Source organism: Pongo pygmaeus, chromosome 19 (genome assembly GCF_028885625.2).
Source record: "Pongo pygmaeus isolate AG05252 chromosome 19, NHGRI_mPonPyg2-v2.0_pri, whole genome shotgun sequence".
Lineage (NCBI taxonomy): Eukaryota > Metazoa > Chordata > Mammalia > Primates > Hominidae > Pongo > Pongo pygmaeus.
In genome coordinates, this window is record NC_072392.2 from 52,426,655 (window position 1) to 52,447,459 (window position 20,805).

The following is a 20,805-nucleotide window of genomic DNA, read 5'->3' on the forward strand; positions in this document are numbered from 1 at the left end:
TGTTTCTTGAGACGGAGAAGACTAGGAGCAGCAGATTTGGGGAGATAAATCAAGAGTTCAGTTTGAGAATGTTATGTTTGAGATGTCTATTAGGCATCCATGTGGAGATGTTGAATAGGAATTTGGAGAGATGTGTCTCGAGTTCAGAATAGAGGTCTGCATTAGAAGTATGTATTTGAGAATCATTAGTGTATAAATGACTTAAAGTCATGAGTTAATAAGACCATCTAGGAAGTGAATATAGTAAAGGAAGTTTAAAGCATGATCCCTGGGAACTTGGATGTTTAGAGTTTGAAAAGATGAGGTGGATTCAGCAAAAGGGAGTGAGAAGGGGACAGTCAAGGAGGCATTAAAGCCAAGGGAGAGTGGTGTCCCAGAAGCCAAAAGAAGAAAGTATTTCAAGGAGACAATAATCAGCTGTGCCACATGCTGCTGAAAGTTTGAGTACATTGCTATGAACTGAGACTTGATTGTTATATTTGGAAAACATTTACTTTTTTTTCTTTTTTGAGATGGAGTCTCGCTCTGTCACCCAGGCTGGAGTGCAGTGGCGCGATCTCGGTTCACTGCAAGCTCCGCCTCCCGGGTTCGCGCCATTCTCCTGCCTCAGCCTCCCGAGTAGCTGGGACTACAGGCGCCTGCCACCAGGCCCGGCTAATTTTTTTGTATTTTTAGTAGAGACGGTGTTTCACCGTGTTAGCCAGGATGGTCTCGATCTCCTGACCTCGTGATCTGCCTGCCTTGGCCTCTCAAAGTGCTGAGATTACAGGCGTGAGCCACCGCGCCCGGCCGGAAGACATTTACTTTTTTAGTGGCTTTAATGAGAGCTGATTGAAGAAAGAGGTGGAAATAAAAGTCAGATTGAAGGTGGCTCAAGAGAGAATGGTAACTGAGAGAAGTGTAGTTATAAAGGAGAACAGAGAAATGGGGCAGTAGCTAGAAGGGAATATGGGAATGGGGCTGAGGGAGAAGGATTTTTTGTATTAATGATAGGAATTGTTACTGCAAGTTTGTATGCTGATAAGGATGGTTCTTTAGGCGAGAAGAATTGATATGGGGGACTAGGGGACGGTGCAAGAACAGAGAGGGAAATGGAATCCAGTACACAAGTAGAGAGGCTACCCATAGAGAGGAACATGGACAGCTCATTCATAGCAGTAGGAGCTTCGGGTTCAGGTGCAAGTGGATTGGTAGAGGTAGTCATGGGACAATGTTTCTATTTTCTCAAAGAAACAATGTCATTTGCTGACAGTAGGGAGGGAGGAAAGTGAAGGAGGCTTGAAAAGTGAGGAATGTTGAACATAGTGTTTTTGTTTCTTTCCAGATATGTTTACATTCTGTTAAGAGATGGAGTAATCTAGTTGAAGTAAAATTTTGAAAACTTCTTTATAATTATGTTGAACTAAAATATTTTAAAAATATATAATAAAAATCAGTTATAAAGGATTCATAAGTAGAAATTCCATCCCCTAAATGTTTTGTAAATGAATTTTATAAAGTTATAAAAATATTGACTCTTGAAAGATTATTTGGAAAACAGGAAGAAACACCTCCTTTCCAAATCATCTATATTCCTACTACCCATGCATAACCCCTACCCTTAGGTCCCTCCCATTTTTTTCTTTTTAATGCCAAGTTGTTTGTTTTTAAAAAGAACACTTACAGTCATGCTTCATAAGCAATTAGTCATTCTATGCTTATCAGCTAGCCCTAAAAATATTTTTCCATGTTATTGCATACTTTCTATAACCATCAAATAGTTGGGTCATTATTTGCTGAATAATACCTTATTGTTGGACATTTCGGTTAACAATTTTTAGTTGTTCCATATAATCATTTTGAATAAATGTTCCTAAGAAACTCATTGTATACATACCTTTCATTACTTGATAAGCTGTGTCATATTTTTGAATCACATAACTTAGAAAATAATTCTGGCCTGACTTTTTATTGTGACTTCATAGTCACACTGTGTTAAAGTAGATTCTCTTTCCTAATTTTACTAATTATATGTTAGGTTTAAAGTCAATGCCAGGAGGTGGGTGAGGTGGTGCACTCCTTTAGTCCCAGCTACTTGGGAGGCTGAGGCAGGAGGATTGCTTGAGCCCAGGAGTTTGAGACCAGCCTGGACATCATAGCAAGACCCCCATCTCTGAAAACAAAACACAAAAGCACCAAAAACTGTTAAAATTGGTACAAGGAAACAATGTGTGTCCTGGAAGCATTGATATAACTTTAATAGTATAGTGATAATTTTATACCAAATTTTAGAGTATATATTCAAAGTAAGAAACATTAATATTTTTAATAGGTTGATCCAAGGATTAGTTTTGGCTCATGGTGCCTGTCATCCAGATATGAAGAAGCGAGTAGAAGATGCATTTATCCTTATTTGCGAGGTTTCACTAGAGTATGAAAAAACGTACGTGTTACTTTCTCTTTATAACTTTTGAATTTTTTTTTCCTAAAGGTGTTTTAAAATCTCTCTTTCCTTCCAGATGTTTGGTGTAGACTACTTCTATCTTTTTTCCTTTTTCCTCCTGCCTTTACTAGCTGGTTTTTATTAATGTTTTAGAGAGGTGAACTCTGGTTTCTTTTATAAGACTACAGAAGAGAAAGATAAATTTGTAAAAGCTGAAACAAAATTTATTGAAAATAGAGTACAAAAAATAATAGACCTGAAGGACAAAGTCTGTGCTTAGTCCAATAAAGGATTTGTCGTCATTAATCAAAAGGTGAGAAAGAAAGTTTAGATTTTAGTTATTTGTAAATGTTCTTAAACATGTGTGGTCTGTGGACCCCTAAGAATCCCTAAGACTTTTTCAGAGAGCCTGTGAGGTCAAAAACTATTTTCATAATAATAATTACACCTTTTACATTGTGTTCACACTTGCAATGATGCTGCAAAAGCAATCTGTAAAACTGCTGGCACCTTAGTACAAATCAAAGAGGTAGCACCAAACTATACTAGTAGTCATCGCATTCTTTATTGCTATACCACTGCACACTTGCAGTGAAAGAAAAAGGCAGTATCATTTAAGAATGTCTTGATGAAATGGTAAAACTTATTAATTTTATTAAATTTTGATTCTTAAACATGCATCCTTTTATTATCATGTGTGACAAAATATGAAGTATGCACAAAGCACTCTTTTTTTTCTTCTTTTGAGACAGGGTCTTTTTCTGTCACCCAAGCTGGAGTTCAGTGGCACACTTATAGATCACTACAGCCTTGACCTCCTGGGCTCAAGTGATCTTTCCACCTCAGCTTCCTAAGTAGCCAGGACTACAGGTGTGCATCACCATGCCTGGCTAATTTTTAAGTCCCAAACACTAATGCTTAATTCAAGTGTGCAATGAACATTTGCCTCTCTGTCATAGGATCCAAAAATGAGTAACCTGCTACATTCTAACAATGTAACTTTAAGACGGCCTTCAGTAAGTGCCCGTTGTTGTATATGGATATGCTCTTCACCTTCTTCAAATCCTTGCAAGGTCTGGTATGGAAAAAACGGCTTAAACCTGATCTTGTAATTCGGCAGGATGTGCTTGCGCTTGATGATCTTCTTGAGCTGGTTGAAGATGATGGAGGTGAGCTGGGGCATGGGCCGCCCTTCAAACTGGGAGCGCACTTTGAAGTCCATCAGCGGGTCCTCCACGAAGGAGAAGAACCAGTGGGTGAAGGGCACGCGCGTGAAGACCAAGCGCAGCCTCCCCACCACGCGGGACAGCTTGACAAACAAGTAGGCGGACTTGCCTAAGACCAGGTCCACGTGGATGGCCAGGTGGAAGCCCCCCTTGTACTCCACCTCCGCCTCGAAGGCCAGCTCCTCGGGGCAGGCGGCGGGCAGCGCCTCCCCTTCGGGGCCGTCGGGCTCCCCGGTGGCCGAGGGCACGAGGGTCCAGACGAGCCGGATGGTCTCGATGAAGGGCACCGTCTCGCCCAGGAACACGTCCCGCAGGCTCAGCCCCTCCAGCAGGCGCCCGGCCGTCTTGGTCTGCAGCAGCTTTTCGAACTCTTCTTGGTGACCCAGCGGCGGGTCAGCGCGGTGTCCCGCAACTCCCGGAACAGGAATAGGATGGTGGCGTTGAGGAAGTAGCAAGTCTCCCACGTCGGCGGGGCGGGGGTCTCGGGGGCGGCGGTGGGGGTCGCGCCGCCCTCAGAGGCCGCCCCGCAGGGCTCCTCATCCCGGCCGCCGCCGTAAAGGTACTCCCTTAGGAGCAGGCCCGGCACTGGCTTGATGTAGCGGAAGCCCTCGCCCAAGCGGGCGGCCTCGTCCGCCGGAGGCTCGGGCTGTCTGCGGCACAGCAGGAGGAACTGGGCGAGGAGCGTGAGGAAGGAACTCAGCACGGCCGACGCCAGGATCGTGAGCAACAGCCCCATCCCGCCACCGCCTCCGCCCGGGCCCCCACTCCGGCGCCCACAGCGCCGCTTTCTTTACGCCACCGCCCCCGCTGCCTCCATCTTGAGGACATCGGGCGGTTGGGTCGGGGCGAGCGGCTCCGTGGGCCTAGTCCAGAGGCTCGGGCCGGCGCGGTGCGGCTCCCGAGCCCGCAGCGGCCGGCGCCTCCTCAGACGCTCCCGGAGGGCCCAGTATTTGTTGTCAATAACATTTGAACTTTTAAACAAAAATTAGAATTTCAGAAAACTTGTATCTGCCATGTGAACTTGACAGCTTTCCAATACTTAAAAGACTTTCCTGATAATAGTAGTGATATTAACAAATGTGAGTTTTTGTTCACTGAGATAGGCAAAGTTTCCACATGTATAACATGACAGTTTCCACATGTATAACAACATGTTATACATGAAATGTGTCAACATGTGGAAACTTTGCCTAACTCAGTGAACTGATGCTGTCTACATGACTAAAAATGCATGATTTTTAGTCAATGGATAAATAATCCATTCAGTGTGCAAGTTACACCAACGTGTTTTAATGTGAGATAGTATGAAAAGTTCATTGCTATGGTTCCATAGTGAAACTAACCTTTGAGAAACTATTACTTGTTGAGTTTCGGTATAGTATCAAAGAAGAATTTCCATAGTTATCTGAGAATGCTATTAAAATGTTACTCCCTTTACAACATTTATCTGTGTGGGGCCAGATTTTCTTCATAAACTTGAACGAAAATAACATATCATTCCGAATTGAATACTGAATCAGATATGAGAATCCACTTGTTTTCTATGAAGATAAACATTGAAGAGATGAGCAAAAATGTGAAGTAATGCCACTGCTAGCTCACTATATATAATTTTGTTTTCAAAAGTATAGTAAAGTTTCATTTAAAATGTATATTAACATAAAATGGCCTTATTATTTAAATGAATTAATAGTTTAAAAATTTCTCAGTTTTTATAATATAAATATTATAGATAGAGCTTACATAAACAAAAGCTCTTTGGGTACTTAATAATTTTTAAGAGAGTAAAGTGGTGCTGAGACCAAAAGGTTTGAGAAATACTGGTTTAAAACATGTTTATAATTTTTATGTTAATTTGATTATAGGGGATTGATCCATTTTCCTTAAATACTCTTGCAAAACATGGAATAGTAGCTCTTCGCAGAGCAAAAAGAAGAAATATGGAAAGGTAAGCTTGCAGATAATTACATATCCTAAGTTTTTAACAGAGTAAATGGAAACTATTCCATGTGTTTTCCTTTTGGCTTATGTGTAAATGCTGTTGAACAAAACAGTGGCATAAAAAATTCCAAATTTTGTTTTTAGTTTCAGTAAATAATTGAACTGTCAAAAAGCAAGGTTGTTAACCTACTGCAGAACTTTGCTGAAGTATACGAAAAGTTTTTATCTTTTTAAAACAGATCTTAAAAATAAAACAATACAACATAATACAGCATGATCTCACTTTTATATATGGAATCTAAAAAAGTTGAACTCATAGAAGTAGATAGTAAAATGGTGGTTACCAGGGGCTGAGGCAGTGGGAGGGAAGGAGCACTGGGGATATGTGGGTCAAAGGATACAAAATTTCAGTTAGGAGGAATAAATTCAAGAGATCTATTGTTCAACATGGCAACTGTAGTTAATAACAATATATTGTTCTTTTAAAAAATCTTTTGCAAACCCACCCAAGAATACACAATGTGTTGGATTCTTGAAAATTGCTGAGAGTAGATTTTAAGTGTTCTTATCACAAAAATGGCTAAATCAAGCCTCACATAGGCAATGTGTATGTTAATTTGCTTGATTTAGCCATTCCACAGTGTATACATATTTAAAAACGTCATCATGTTGTACTCGATAAATATAGACAATTTTATTAGTCAATTAAAAACCCAAAACAATACAATACAGTAACAATACAGTCTTCTGCATTAGAGATCTTTTCTAAGAAGTTAGTATTTATGTTTTCCATAATCAAGCTATGGTGACATATATGTAATTTCAGACTCTCTCTTGCTTGTGGTGGAATGGCTGTGAATTCTTTTGAAGATCTCACTGTAGATTGCTTGGGACATGCTGGTCTTGTGTATGAGTATACATTAGTATTTCTGTGAATAGTGGTTATAAAGTGAATACTAAGCTCCTTTTTTTTAAAGAAAAATACTACTTGATCTTCTATTTCATGTTTTGTGTTTTGAGATCTAATTCATGGAACAGATTTTACAGTTTATTTACCTAAATGTTTGTTAAGAGTTCAGATATAACTTAACTCCTTTTAAACATATCTTTAGTTATGCTTGATAAGAAAAATTCAAATGAAGATTGCATTCTAGTATAAATTGTTGATTTTATAATGACATTAAATATTACAATTATATATTTTTGTGCCACCCTTTAGGGTGAAGAAAAGTTCACTTTTATTATCGAGGAGTGTGTTAACCCTCGCTCTGTTACCTTGTTGGTTAAAGGACCAAATAAGCATACTCTCACACAAGTCAAGGACGCCATGAGAGATGGACTTCGTGCTATCAAAAATGCCGTTGAAGATGGTAAGCTCTTGTGATTGATATGAACCTCACATATATGTGTGTATATATGTATATATACACATACACAAACACCTATGTATGTGTGTGTATATATATATATATATATATATTTTAGACAGAGTCTCCCTCTGTTGCCCAGGCTTTAGTGCAGTAGTGCGATCTCAGCCCACTGCAACCTCTGCCTCCCAGGTTCAAGCGATTCTTCTCCCTCAGCCTCCCAAGTAGCTGGGATTACAGGCGTGCACCACAACACCCAGCTAATTTTTTGTATTTTTAGTAGAGATGGGGTTTTGCCATGTGGGCCAGGCTGGTCTCGAACTCCTGGGCTCAAGCGATCTGCCCTCCTTGGCCTCCCAAAGTGCTGAAATTACTGGTGTGAGCCACCATGCCTGGCCTTTAAGTTTTTTTTAATTTTATTTTTAAATTTTAATCTGTTTAATTTATCTATTTATTTTGAGACCAGGTTTTGAAACTGGCTAATTTTTGTATTTTTGGTAGAGATGAGGTTTCACTGTGTTGCCAAGGTTGGTCCTGAACTCCTGGGCCTCAAGGGATCCACTTGCCTTGGCCTCCCAAAGTGCTGGGATTACTGGCATGAGCCACTGCGCCTGGCTGCAAACCTCACAAACCTCACATATATATATTTTTCTCAAGACAGGGTCTTGCTCTGTCACCCAGGCTAGAGTGCAGTGGTGCAGTCATGGCTCACTGCAGCCTCAAACTCCTGTGCTCAAGTGATCCTCCCACCTCAGCTGGACAATAGGTGCATGCCACCACATCTGGCTAATTTTTTAATTTTTTTTTTTTTGTAGAGATGAGGTCTCTCTGTGTTGCCCAGGCTGGTCTTGAACTCCTGGCCTCAAGCAGTTTTCTCCCCTCAGCCTCCCGGAGTGCTGGGATTTGTAGGCATGAGCCACCATATTCAGCCCATGTTGAGCATCTTTTAATGTGCTTATTTGCTATCCATGTATCTTTGGTGAATTTTCTGTTTAAATCTTTTGCACTTTTAAAAAATTGGATTGTTGGCCATGCACAGTGGCTCTCACCTTTAATTCCAGCTCTTTGGGAGGCCAAGGTGGGAGGATTGCTTGAGCCCAGGAGTTGGAAACCAGCCTGGGCAACATAGCAAGACCATGACTCTATACACACACACAAATAGCCGGGCGTGGTGGCCTGTACCTGTAGTTCCAGCTACTTAGGAGGCTGAGGCAGGAATATCACTTGAGCCCCAAGAGTTTGAGGTTACAGTGAGCTATGATCACACCACTGCACTCCAGCCTGGGCGACAGAGCGAGACCCTGTTTCCAGAAAGAAAAAAAGAAAAGAAAAGAAAAAAATTGTGTTAGTTTTCTATTGTTGAGTTTGAGAGCTCTTTGTATATATGTTGGGTACCAGTGCTTTTTCAGATAATGATTGGCAAATTTTTCTCCTCAATGGCTTATTTTATTATTAACAGTGCCTTTCAAAGAGAAGTTCTTAATTTTGATGAAGTCTAATTTATTATTTTTATTCTCTCATGGATTATGCTTTTGGTGTGGTATCTAAAAAATGTTTACCTAACCTAGGGTCACAAAGATTTTCCTCTAAAAGTGTTATAGTCTTATATTTTACATTTGGGTCTGTGATTCATTTTAAGTTAATTTTTGTGTATGGTGCAAGTATGGATATAAGTTCATTTTTTTCATATAAAGCTGTCAGATTGTTTTAGTCTTACTTGCTGAAAAGACTTTACTTTCACCACCGAATTGCCTTTTCTAATGTATAAAAAATCAGTTTTTCATATTTGTGTGGTTCTATTTCTGTGCTCTTTTTTCTGTTCTACTGATGCATTTGTCTATTTTAATGTTAATATCATATGGTCCTGATGACTGTAGCTTTATGATAAATCTTGAAATCAGTATTGTTAACTCTCATTTTTTTTTAAGTTATTTTGGTCATTCTAAGTCTTTGGCATTTCCTTATGACTTCCATATGAATTTTAGAATCAGCTTGTCAATTTCTACCAAAAAGACTGCTGCTGGGATTTTGATCAGAACTTTTTTTTTAGAAAGGATCTTACTCTGTCACTCAGGCTGGAGTGCAGTGGCGTGATCATGGCCCACTGCAGATTCGACCTGCTGAGCTCAAATGACTCTCCCACCTTAGCTTCCCAAATAGCTGGAACCACAAGCATCCACTACCATGCCTGGTTAACTTTCTTTTATTTTCTATAGAGACAATGTCTCATTATGTTGTTACCCAGGCTGGTCTCAAACTCCTGGGCTCAAGCGATCCTCCCACCTTGGCCTCCCAAAGTGCTTGGATTACAGGTGTGAGCCCCTGCACCCCGTTTGATTGGAATTTTATTAAATCTGTAGATCAATTTGGAGATAGTTGATATTTTAATAATGAGCCTTCTAACTCATGAATATCATCTTATCTACTTGAGTCTTCTTGAATTTATCTCAGCAATATTTCATAGTTCTTAGTATATGAGCCTCACACACTTTTTTCCATGTTTATCTCTATATATTTCATTTATTTTGTTGCTATTGTATATGTTATTTTTAAAATTTCCATTTCTGATTGTTAGTTGCTAATATATAGAAATATATTTTATTGGCTGGGCGCGGTGGCTCACGCCTGTAATCCCAGCACTTTGGGAGGCCGAGGCGGGCGGATCACGAGGTCAGGAGATCGAGACCATCCTGGCTAACACGGTGAAACCCCGTCTCTACTAAAAATACAAAAAATTAGCCTGGCGAGGTGGCGGGCGCCTGTAGTCCCAGCTACTCAGGAGGCTGAGGCAGGAGAATGGCGTGAACCCCAGGGGGCGGAGCCTGCAGTGAGCTGAGATCGCGCCACTGCACTCCAGCCTGGGCGATAGCGAGCCTCCGTCTCAAAAAAAAAAAAAACAAAAAAAAAAAAAAAAAAAGAAATATATTTTATTTTTGTACATTGATCTTGAATTCTGCAACCTCGCTAAATCACAATTAGCTTTCTTATAGGCTTCACTGAATTGTCTATATAAGTGATTACATTGTCTGTTAATACAGTTATACTTTTTTCTTTCCAATATGGATATTTTAAAATTTTCTCCCTTATTTCATGGGCCAGAACCTCCAGTATAATGTTGACTATAAATAATGAGAATGGACATCCTTTCCTCATCGCTGACCTTAGGGGGAAAGCATTCAATCTTTCCCCATTACGTATGATGTTAGCTATAGGTTTTTATCAGGTTGAGGAAGTTTTCCCTTCTGCGCCTAGTTTGCTGACAGTTTTTAATCAAGAATAAATGCCAGGCTGGTCGCGGTGGCTTACACCTGTAATTCTAGCATTTTGGGAGGCTGACGCGGGTGGATCACCTGAGGTCAGGAATTCGAGACCAGCTTGGCCAACATGGTGAAATTCTGTCTCTACTAAAAATACAAAAATTAGCTAGGCATGGTGGCAGGCACCTGCAATCTCAGCTTCTCATGAGGCCGAGGCAGGAGAATTGCTTGAACCTGGGAGGCAGAGGTTGTAGTGAGCCGAGATTGTGCCACTGGACTTCAGCCTGGGAGACAAGAGTGAAACTTCTTGTTGTTGTTGTTGTTGTTTGTCAAAACACACACACACACACACACACACGAGAATAAATGCCAAATGCTTTTTGTGCATCTATTGAGGTGATCATATTATTTTTCTCAGTTTTTTTTTTTTTTTGAGATGGAGTCTCGCTTTGTTGCCCAGGCTGGAGTGCCATGGCACAATCCTGGCTCACTGCAACCTCTGCTTCCCAGGTTCAAGTGATTCTCCTGCGTCAGCCTCCTGAGTAGGTGGGATTACAGGCACGCACCACCATGCCAGGGTAATTTTTGTATGTTTTAGTAGAGATGGAGTTTCACCATGTTGGCCTGGCTGGTCTCAAACTCCTGACCTCAGGTGATCTGCTTGCCTTGGCCTCCCAACGTTCTGGGATTACAAGCGTGCGCCACTGCACCCAGCCCTCATTTAGTTTTTTGTACAGTAAATTACATTGATTGATTCAAATGTCAAACCTTACATTCTTGGGATAAACCATACTTAGTTATAATGCGTTTTACTTTTTAAAAAATTAATGGATTACATTTTTAAAAAATTATTTTTTAAATTGTGATAAATATACATAACATAAAATTTACAGTTTAACAATTTTTAAGTGTACAGTTCAGTGTTAGTAAGTGCATTCACATTGTTGTGTAACTATTATCACCACCCATCTCCAGAACTTTCTTTCCTTGCAAAACTGAAACTCCGAACCCATTAAACAATAACTCTCCATTCTCTACCCACCTCCCCAGCCCTGGGTAACCACCATTCTACTTTCTGTCTCTATGAGTTTACTCTATGTATCTCATATCATTGGAATCATACAGTTTTTGTCCTTTGTCTGGCTTATTTCACTTTACATAGTGTCATCAAGGTTCATTCATGTTGTAGCATGTGCCAGAATTTCCTTCCTTTTTACCATTTGTAATATATATAATTATATATATAATAATTAGATATATTATTCTATATAATAGAATAATATTCTATTGTATGTGTATGCCACATTTTATTTGTCTATTATTGGAAACGTGTTGCATTTACCTTTTGGCTATTGTGAATAATGCTACTATGTGTATTCTCCTTTTTATGTATTATTTGATTTAATTGGCTAAAATTTTGTTAAGAATTTTTACATCTGTATTCATAAGGGGTATTGGTCTGTGTATATTTTTTCTTGTAATGCTTTTATCTTTTTTGGTGTTAGAACAATGCTGTACTCAGGGTGAATTGGAAAGTTTTCCTTCTTGTTCAAATTTCTGAAAGTGTTAAGTTGTTGTGGAGAATTGGTATTATTGTATTATTTCTTTCTTAAGTGTTTGGTAGACTGTCAATAAAGCCATCTGAGCCTGGAGTTTTCTTTGTGGGAAAGCTTTTAATGACACATTCAATGTTTTAAATAGACATAGGGCTATAAATGTTTTGTGTTTTTTGAGTGAGCTTTAGTGATTTGTCGTCTTTCAAGAATTTGTCCACTTCATCTAAGTTAGGATCATCAACTACTATCTATGAGCTAAATCTGGCTTGCTGCCTGTTTTGGTAAATAAAGTTTTGTTGGAATGTGGTCATACTCATTTGTCTATATATTGTCTGTGGCTATTTTTGTGTTACAGTGGCAGAGTTGAATAGTTGCAAAAGAAATGGTATGGCCTGAAAAATATTAACTGGCCTTTTGCAGAAAGTGTACTAACTTCTGATCTACAGTTTCAACTTTATTGTCATGAAGTCAATCATAATATTCATTTGTTATTCTTTTTAATATCTGTAGAATCTGTAGTGATATAAATTTTCTCATTTCTGACATTTGTCATTTGATTAATTTCCACTTTCATCCTAATTATTTCCTTTCTTTTGCTTATATTAGGTTTCATTTGTGCTTCCTTTTCTAGTTTTTTGTTTGTTTGTTTCTTTTTGAAACAGAGTCTTGATCTGTCGCCTAGGCTGGAGTGCAGTGGCATGGTCACGGCTCACTGCAGCCTTGACTTCCCAGGCTCAGGTAGTCCTCCCACCTTAGCCTCCTAAGTAGTTGGGATTACAGGTGTGTGCCACCACACCTGGCTAATTGTTGTGTTTTTTGTAGAGATGGGGTCTCACTGTGTTGCCGAGGCTGGTCTTGAGTTTCTGGGCTCAAGTGATCTACCTGCCTTGGCCTCACAAAGTGCTGGGATTATAGGAGTGAGCCACCAGACCCTGCCCTTTTCTAGTTTCTTAAGGTGGAAGCTGGGGTCATTAGTTTGAGAACTTTCTTCATTCCTTATATAGGTGTTTCATGATACAAATTTCTCTTTAAGTACTGCTGTAGGGATGCTAAAATTTTGATACATTGTGTTTTCATAGGGAATGGGATCAGGGAAGTTTTCAAAGGTTCTAGTAATCTCTTTCGTAAGCTGGGTGGTAGGTACATGGATACATTTGTTTATTTGTACATTTATTCTTTGTAGCTTACACATATAAATATTCTTTTGAGTATATTCTGTATTTAACAAGGAACTTTTAAAAAATGTGAATGGGAGGTAATGATATAATCATCTGGTGGGTAAACAACTCCTTGAGCAGTTATGTTGTGAAGTGAAGCAGAGAAAGTGGGTAGTAATTTTAAAATGATGTGAGATAAAAGGGGAGATTGTTTTCATATTGTTTTGTTTTAAAGCAAGTTTGCTGATTTAAATAAGAGTCATAAACTTTATGAAACCATACAAGTAGCAGATATAAAAGTCATATCCTGATGTGAAATTTGATGTGTTTAACCAAAACTCTTGCTTTGGAATAATAATACCACTTAATTTTTTTCTTAGATAGCAGTTTGAGTTCTGCTCCAGTACAAAAAATAAATACTTCATTGAGTTCCAAGAATTCCCTATCAAAAACTAGGGACAAATTATCTTGGTTTAAAAAATTTTCATGTCAGATATTGTAATCAGTTACCTGTCAATATAAATTATAAATACCTCTTAAAAGTAGTCATAAGGCCGGGTGTAGTGGCTCACACCTGTAATCCCAGCATTTTGGGAGACGGAGGTGGGTGGATCACTTGAAGTCAGGAGTTCGAGACCTGCCTGGCCAACATGGTGAAACCCTGTCTCTATTAAAAATACAAAAAATAGGTGGGTGTGGTGGTGCACACCTGTAATTCCAGCTACTTAGAAGGCTGAAGTAGGAGGATCCCTTGAACCTGGGAGACAGAGGTTGGAGTGAGCCGAGATCATGCCACTACACTCCAGCCTGGGTGATGGAGTAAAACTCCATCTCAGAAAAAAAAAAAAAGTAGTTATAGAAGAGTAAGATGAAGGTAAAAATAAATTAATCTTGTTTACCAGAGGATAAGCAGAAAAATAAGCTGTTTGCAGCCAGTTATCTGTACTATGCCTATTTATTTAATGACATATAACTTCAGGGTGTTTCATAAGACAACTGAGTAATTACTAAGCTGTGCAATTTATTTGGCTTCTGTAGATAATAGAACATACTTAAATAGTGAATTGCTTTTCTCTCTCTCTGTGTCTCTCCTTTGGTCTTTATGGCATGTCTTGCCAATCATATTTTTTCTCTCCAGTAGGTTGTATGGTTCCTGGAGCTGGTGCAATTGAAGTGGCAATGGCTGAAGCTCTTGTTTCATATAAGAACAGTATAAAAGGAAGAGCTCATCTTGGAGTCCAAGCTTTTGCTGATGCCTTACTCATTACTCCCAAGGTACAACTACCCTTTCAGCCAAATAACAACTGGTTAGACATAAAGGTGTTTAATTACAAATTGCCCCTATTATCTGATAGTTAATGGAGTAGACAGGTGTTTATACACATTTCCTTACACAATTTTATCTTAGATATTTTACAACTAAAGCAGGGAAGCTTTTGGGATAACAGCCCAGAATCCTTGCACGATCTCATGAAATAGCCAACTTACCTCCTTGCTTCTTTCTCTGAGTTCCAAAAATTAAAGCAGCTCCAAAAATTTCCTTCAGAAATGATTCATGATTAACTAATTATAATGAAAAAGTTTAGAATTTAAAATTTAGTTAGATTTTATGGTACATCTTTGTTTTGTTAGTGGTATCCAAATGTAATCAATTTAAATTGTGGAGAGGGAGGGCTTGAGGCTCTTTAGCATTCCTAGATACAACCTTACATTTGTCATCATCATTATAATTCCTAGAAAAAGAGAAAACAGAATTTTTGCATGTGGCAACCTAAGGACAGAAAGCGACCATTCCTTTCTCTTTGCCTTAATTGGTTTCAAACCACCTTAGAAATATAGTAAAACTACTTCAAAGATGCTATTACCATGAATTAAAACATTATTAACAATGTTAGCAAAATCTCTTTACTAATTTTTATTAAAATTTTTCATACTTTGTGAAATCTTTGCGAATTAGATTTCCTATTTTTTCTTTCCCCAGAGCAGCAAAATCAGTATGGTCCTGTTGTTGACAGAAATTGGTAACCCCAGTACACATTGGTGGTACCTTTTTCCTCATCAGCTGGTGATTTGGGGCCACTTGGAAATGAGCCTGGTTTGGAGTGAGGGTATCTCCAGCCCTGTTACCACAGGTCATGACTCTCCTCACCAAGATGAGGGGCACAAAGGTGCTGCAAATATTCTGGTTTCCTTAGCAAGTGCCTATGAAGAACTGGAGGGCAAGTGGCTAGCGGCACTAGAGGAAACAAGAATATCATTCTACTTCCTTCCATACTAAAAAAAAAAAAAAAAAAAAAAAAACCTTTTGCAAGGAGGGAAATTAATGTAGTAGGGTAGAAATGGGGGAACTCTGATGTCCTCAGAATTTAGTGTGATGTGCATAGGGGAAATGTTTAAGTAAATATAAAAACTACTAGATAGATGAAATAATAATTTGATTTAGATTAAAAGTGGAATTCTTCAAAAGGAGATGATTGCCATGTTATGGATGTGTCTTTACAAGAGTAAAGAGTATTTTTATATTTGATATATGTGAAGGTATTATGCATATATATTTATTATTATTTTTATTCCTAAAGGTTCTTGCTCAGAATGCTGGTTATGACCCACAGGAAACACTAGTAAAAGTTCAGGCTGAGCGTGTCGAGTCAAAACAACTTGTGGGCATAGATTTGAATACAGGTAAGAAACTGAAGGAAAATTAGCTGCTTAATAAAGAAAGAGGCTATTCTTTAGTTACCCAGATCTTATGGTAAAGGAGTAGAGGTTTGGGTAACTTTAATATTTAAATTTTGGATGCCTTTAGTTTATTTTTGAGCTTCTTAAAAAGTGTTCATTCATTTAAGAAATAGTTATTGAGTGCTTGTTTTTCTCTTGGGCTTCACACAGAACAAAACAGACAAAAATATCTGCCCCTGGGAGCTTATGTTGTAGTGGGAGAAGGTAGGCAGTAAATAATAACTTTAATAAATAAACTCCTTCAGCATTTTAGAAAAAGTAATGAATTATATGAAAAAAAGTGGTATAATAATGATCATGAATGCTAGTACAGGAGGGTGGAGAGAGAATGACAGCTTAAAGGGTTGGTCAGGGTAGGCATCATCAAGATGTCTGTTGAAAAAAAGTGGAAGGAAGTGAGGAAATTAGCCATGTAGGCAACTGGGGTTAAGTGTTCTAGGGAAAGAGAACAGCCAGTGGAAAAGTCGGTGTCTGATGTTTTTGAGGAAGGAGGTGAGAGACGTGACAGAAGGTCAGATCATGCAGGGGCATTTGGACCAGTCTCAGGACTTTGGCTTTTACTTTAGAGGGGCAGGGAGCAATTTTGAGCAGAGGTGTGACATGGCCTAATTAATTAATTTATGAGACAGTCTCGTTCTGTCACCCATGCTGTGGAGTGCAGTGGCACGATCTCGGCTCACTGCAACCTCTGCCTCCCAGGTTCAAGCAATTCTCCTGCCTCAGCCTCCAGAGTAGCTGGGAATATAGGTGTCTGCTGCCACGCCCAGCTAATTTTTGTATTTTTAGTAGAGACAGGGTTTCACCATGTTGGCCAGGCACGTGGCCTAATTATGTTTAAGAGAATCACTCTCGCCACTCTCCACTCTGTAGAGAAGTCAACTGAACAAGTAGAAGGTTGGAGTTGCAATCAACTGTGGTGGAGAAGACTAGCTGGAGCAGGCTGTGGGTGAGAGGACATCAGCATTCAGTTTTGGCAGAGTCAGGGTTGAAGCATCTGTAATCTTTTAATTAAAAAAGTTGGATATGTGGGTCTGGAGTTCAAGGAAGAGATCTGGGTTGGAGATTAAAACCTGAGAGTCAGGCCAGGTGCAGTGGCTCACACCTGTAATTCCAGCACTCTGGGAGGCCAAGGTGGGTGAATCACTTAAGGTCAGGAGTTCAAGACCACCCTGGCCAACATGGTGAAACTCCATCTCTACTAAAAATGCAAAAATTAGCCGGGGATTGTGACAGGCACCTATAATCCCAGCTACTTGGGAGAATTGCTTGAACCCAGGAGGTGGAGGTTGCAGGGAGCCGATATTGTGCCACTGCACTCCAGCCTGAATGATAGAGCAAGATCTCTGTCTCAAAAACAAAAACACCCCCCCCCAAAAAAGAAAGAAAACAAAAAACAAAAAAACAAAAACACCCAAAAAACCTTGAGAGTCATCAGATATGTATGGTTTAAATCTAAAAGTCTGGATGAGATCACCTAGGGATTAAGGGTAGAGAGAAAAGAGGCTAGGACTGAACTTTTGGGTACTCCAACGTTAAGAGGTCAGGGAGGAAGAGGAAGAAGCAGCAAAGTAATCAGAAAAGGAGCCCCTAGTGCAAAAGAAAGAAAACCGGAGGAGTGTGGTATCCTGGAAGATAACACAGAGTAGGCGGGGAGAATGTGATCAACTGTGTTAAATACTGGTAGATGAGGCCTGAGAATCAACCATTGGATTTAACAATATGGAGGTCATTGATGACCTTGACAAAAGTAGTTTTGGTAGTGTATTAAATATTTTTAGAGGATATCAATTAATATTAATAGCAAATACTAAGATTTTGGTATGAAAATTGTTTTTACTTTTCAGGTGAGCCAATGGTAGCAGCAGATGCAGGAGTTTGGGATAATTATTGTGTAAAAAAACAACTTCTTCACTCTTGGTAAGTTCGTATGAACATCAAGTGAAAGACCTGTAGAGTTATAATTGATAATATTAAGATGAAATTTTTTCTATTACTTTTGTCCCTGTACAGTGGAAAAATTGTCAAGTGTATAAAAGGTGTGGCATTCAGTTATTAGAACTAGCTTCTGTCATTTTAGAGTCCATAGTCCCTTTTATATTTTAGGCCTAGCAGTGTTAAGTTATAAGAAAAATTAATCTTACTATTTGAGGGGGAAAGAAAAGGGGAAATTTACTGAAATAGTAGCACATGCATGATGGAGAAAATCAAATGATATTGTAAAAATAAGCTCAATTTTGCTGGAATATAAATCAGGAATGCCCCTTATCAGCAAAGGAGTTTAAATTATAATACAAAGGGTGATATTTGGGCTGATGCGGTGGCTCATGCCCGTAATCCCAGCACTTTGGGAGGCCGAGGCGGGTGAATCACCTGAGGTCAGGAGTTTGAGACCAGCCTGGCAAACACGGTGAAACCCTGTCTCTACTAAAAATACAAAAATTAGCCAGGCCTGGTGGTGGATGCCTGTTATCCCAGCTACTCGGGAGGCTGAGGTGGGAGAATTGCTTGAACCTGGGAGACAGAAGTTGCAATGAGCTGAGGTCTTGCCATTGCACTCCAGCCTGGGCAACAAGAGTGAAACTCCATCTTGGGAAAAAAAAAAAAAAGGATGACATTTGTATTTGTATTTATAATGGCCTTGTCTCATAAAATATCATACCAACATCATTAAAGAACAAAGTACCCTACACAGGTAAAGATTGCTGGGGAAAAAAGCTAAGAGTGGGTTAGTAGGCTTTACTCACCCTCTCATCTTTTTCCTTAGCACAGTGATTGCCACCAACATTCTCCTGGTTGATGAAATTATGCGAGCTGGGATGTCTTCTCTCAAGGGATGATTGAATTCAAAATCAACCCTTCTAGAAGATGAAATTTAGTACACTTTACGTCTGACTACTATTGTGTAGCCTGAGCCATTCTGAATTTCTACACAATAAATGCAGTTTAATGTCTTTTGGGTCTTAACAGTCTCAAAAATATTTCATCAAGGTATAAAGAACACAAGAATACTTTTACAGTAAAGGAATAATAATTGAAATATTTCCCCAAGAGTCCTAACTCTCCACCCTTTGTTATATGCTATTGCAGTTTTTATAGCATAGGATCTTTATGATTCTTAGACCTTTGGCAAGTTTTAATTAACAAAATAGAGGTTTTAGTGCACCCAAGTAAATTTCTAATTTATCAGAGGTATAAATGTAGTAGGACAAAATGTTTCATTTTCCCTCAAAATTCTTTCAGTGACTTCTTGCTGCCACTCTTTCCTCTTATAAATATGGCATGTAGCTTTGGATTGCATTGTTTATAGTATCTGACTCAATTTATTTTGTATATCATTTATTATATTTTACCTGGCTTTTTTTTTGTATATGTGATCAACAATTTATGCTACTGTGCTAGCTCTGGTAGCTGTCTGACTAGATGGTGAGATAGAACAGGTCTCATCCGGAAAGATGAGAATTGTTGACACCAACGGTGGGAAATAATTGTGTTTGGCTTATAATACAACTGTTTGGTATGGATATTATAGCAATATCTTTCTTGCTTGAAACTAGAATTAATCTATTATGCTTTTTATTGTTATTAGAGTTCTTGTGGTTAACTTCTTTCCATGGATGGTAGTTGAAAAGGGACTAAAATGTGGCAAGTGCATTAATGGAACTTTGGCCTGTTGGTGCATATGGAAGGTTCCTTTAACCATTTAATGCCTTAGTTGAGAACCTATGATTTTATAGCTTGTTTTTTCCACTTAATATGCTGTCAGCATCTTTCTAAGGCAGTATTCAGACTTCTTCTTCTTCTTTTTTTTTTTTTTTGAGATGGAGTCTCACTCTGTCACCCAGGCTGGAGTGCAGTGCCATGATCTCGGCTCATTGCCACCTTTGCCTCCCAGGCTCAAGTGACTCTCCTGCCTTAGCCTCTTTAGTAGCTGAGATTACAGGTGCACACCACCACGCCTGACTAATTTTTGTATTTTTAGTAGACAAGGGGTTTCACCATGTTGACTAGGCAGGTCTCGAACTCCTGACCTTCGGTGATCTGCCTGCCTTGGCCTCCCAAAGTACTCGGATTACAGGCATGAGCCAGCACACCTGGCCCAGTATTCAGACTTCTGAACCATCACTTATTTATGGTTACTTGGCATTGCATTGTATGATTATACCACAATTTATTTTACTAATTCTGTTTTCAATTGTTTTCTGCTGTTATAAAGAAAGATCTCCTTCTTAAACTTGTCTTTATTCTATAGGATAGGCCTTTTCAAATGGGCATACCACGCATATGGCCAGATCTTTTCTGTGTAACATTGTTTAAATTTTGAAATATTTAAAATATACCAAAAAGACAGAAAGTAATATAATAAACACATTTGTACCCTCCACCTAGTTTTAACAAATAGTAACATTTTGTCATATTTGTTTCAGATTTTCTTTTCTTTTCCTTTCTTTTTTTTTTTTTTTTTTTGGCAGAGTCTCCCTCCTGTCACCCAGTCTGGAGTGCAGTGGCACCATCTCAGCTCACTGCAACCTCCATCTTCTGGATTCAAGTGATTCTCCTACCTCAGCTTCCCGAGTAGCTGGGATTACAGGAGCCTGCCACCACGCCTGGCTAATTTTGTATTTTTGGCAGAGATGGGGTTTCGCCATGTTGGCGAGGGTGGTCTCAAACTCGTGACCTCAAGTGATCTGCCTGCCTCGGCCTCCCAAAGTTTTGGGATTACAGGCATGAGCCACTGTACCCAGCCAGATTTTCTTTAAAGAAATACCAAAGTACAAAATGTTAAGATGCCACTTCCCCCACCCACTCCCCATCATGCTTTTTCCACCCTTCCTCCCTAGAGGTGATCTTTATTGCCTATTCACTTTTATTTTTCCCACTTTTTATTCTTTTTTTTTTTGAGATAGTATCACTGCTCAGACTGGAGTACAGTGGTACGATCACGGCTCATTGCAACCTCCACCTCCCAGGTTCAAGCGATTCTCCTGCTTCAGCCTCCCGAGTAGCTGGGATTACAGGCACCCGCCACCACACTCAGCTGATCTTTTGTATTTTTAGTAGAGACAGAGTTTCACCATGTTGGCCAGACTGGTCTTGAACTCCTGACCTCAGATGATCCACCCACCTCGGCCTCCCAAAGTGC

General features: G+C 39.3%; 1 pseudogene; it reads left to right on the forward strand.

The window, feature by feature from the left end:
- The first annotated feature begins 2,357 nt into the window (after window positions 1-2,357).
- Window positions 2,358-19,916, forward strand: LOC129016578 (T-complex protein 1 subunit zeta-2-like; annotated as a pseudogene).
- The last annotated feature ends 889 nt before the right edge of the window (window positions 19,917-20,805 follow it).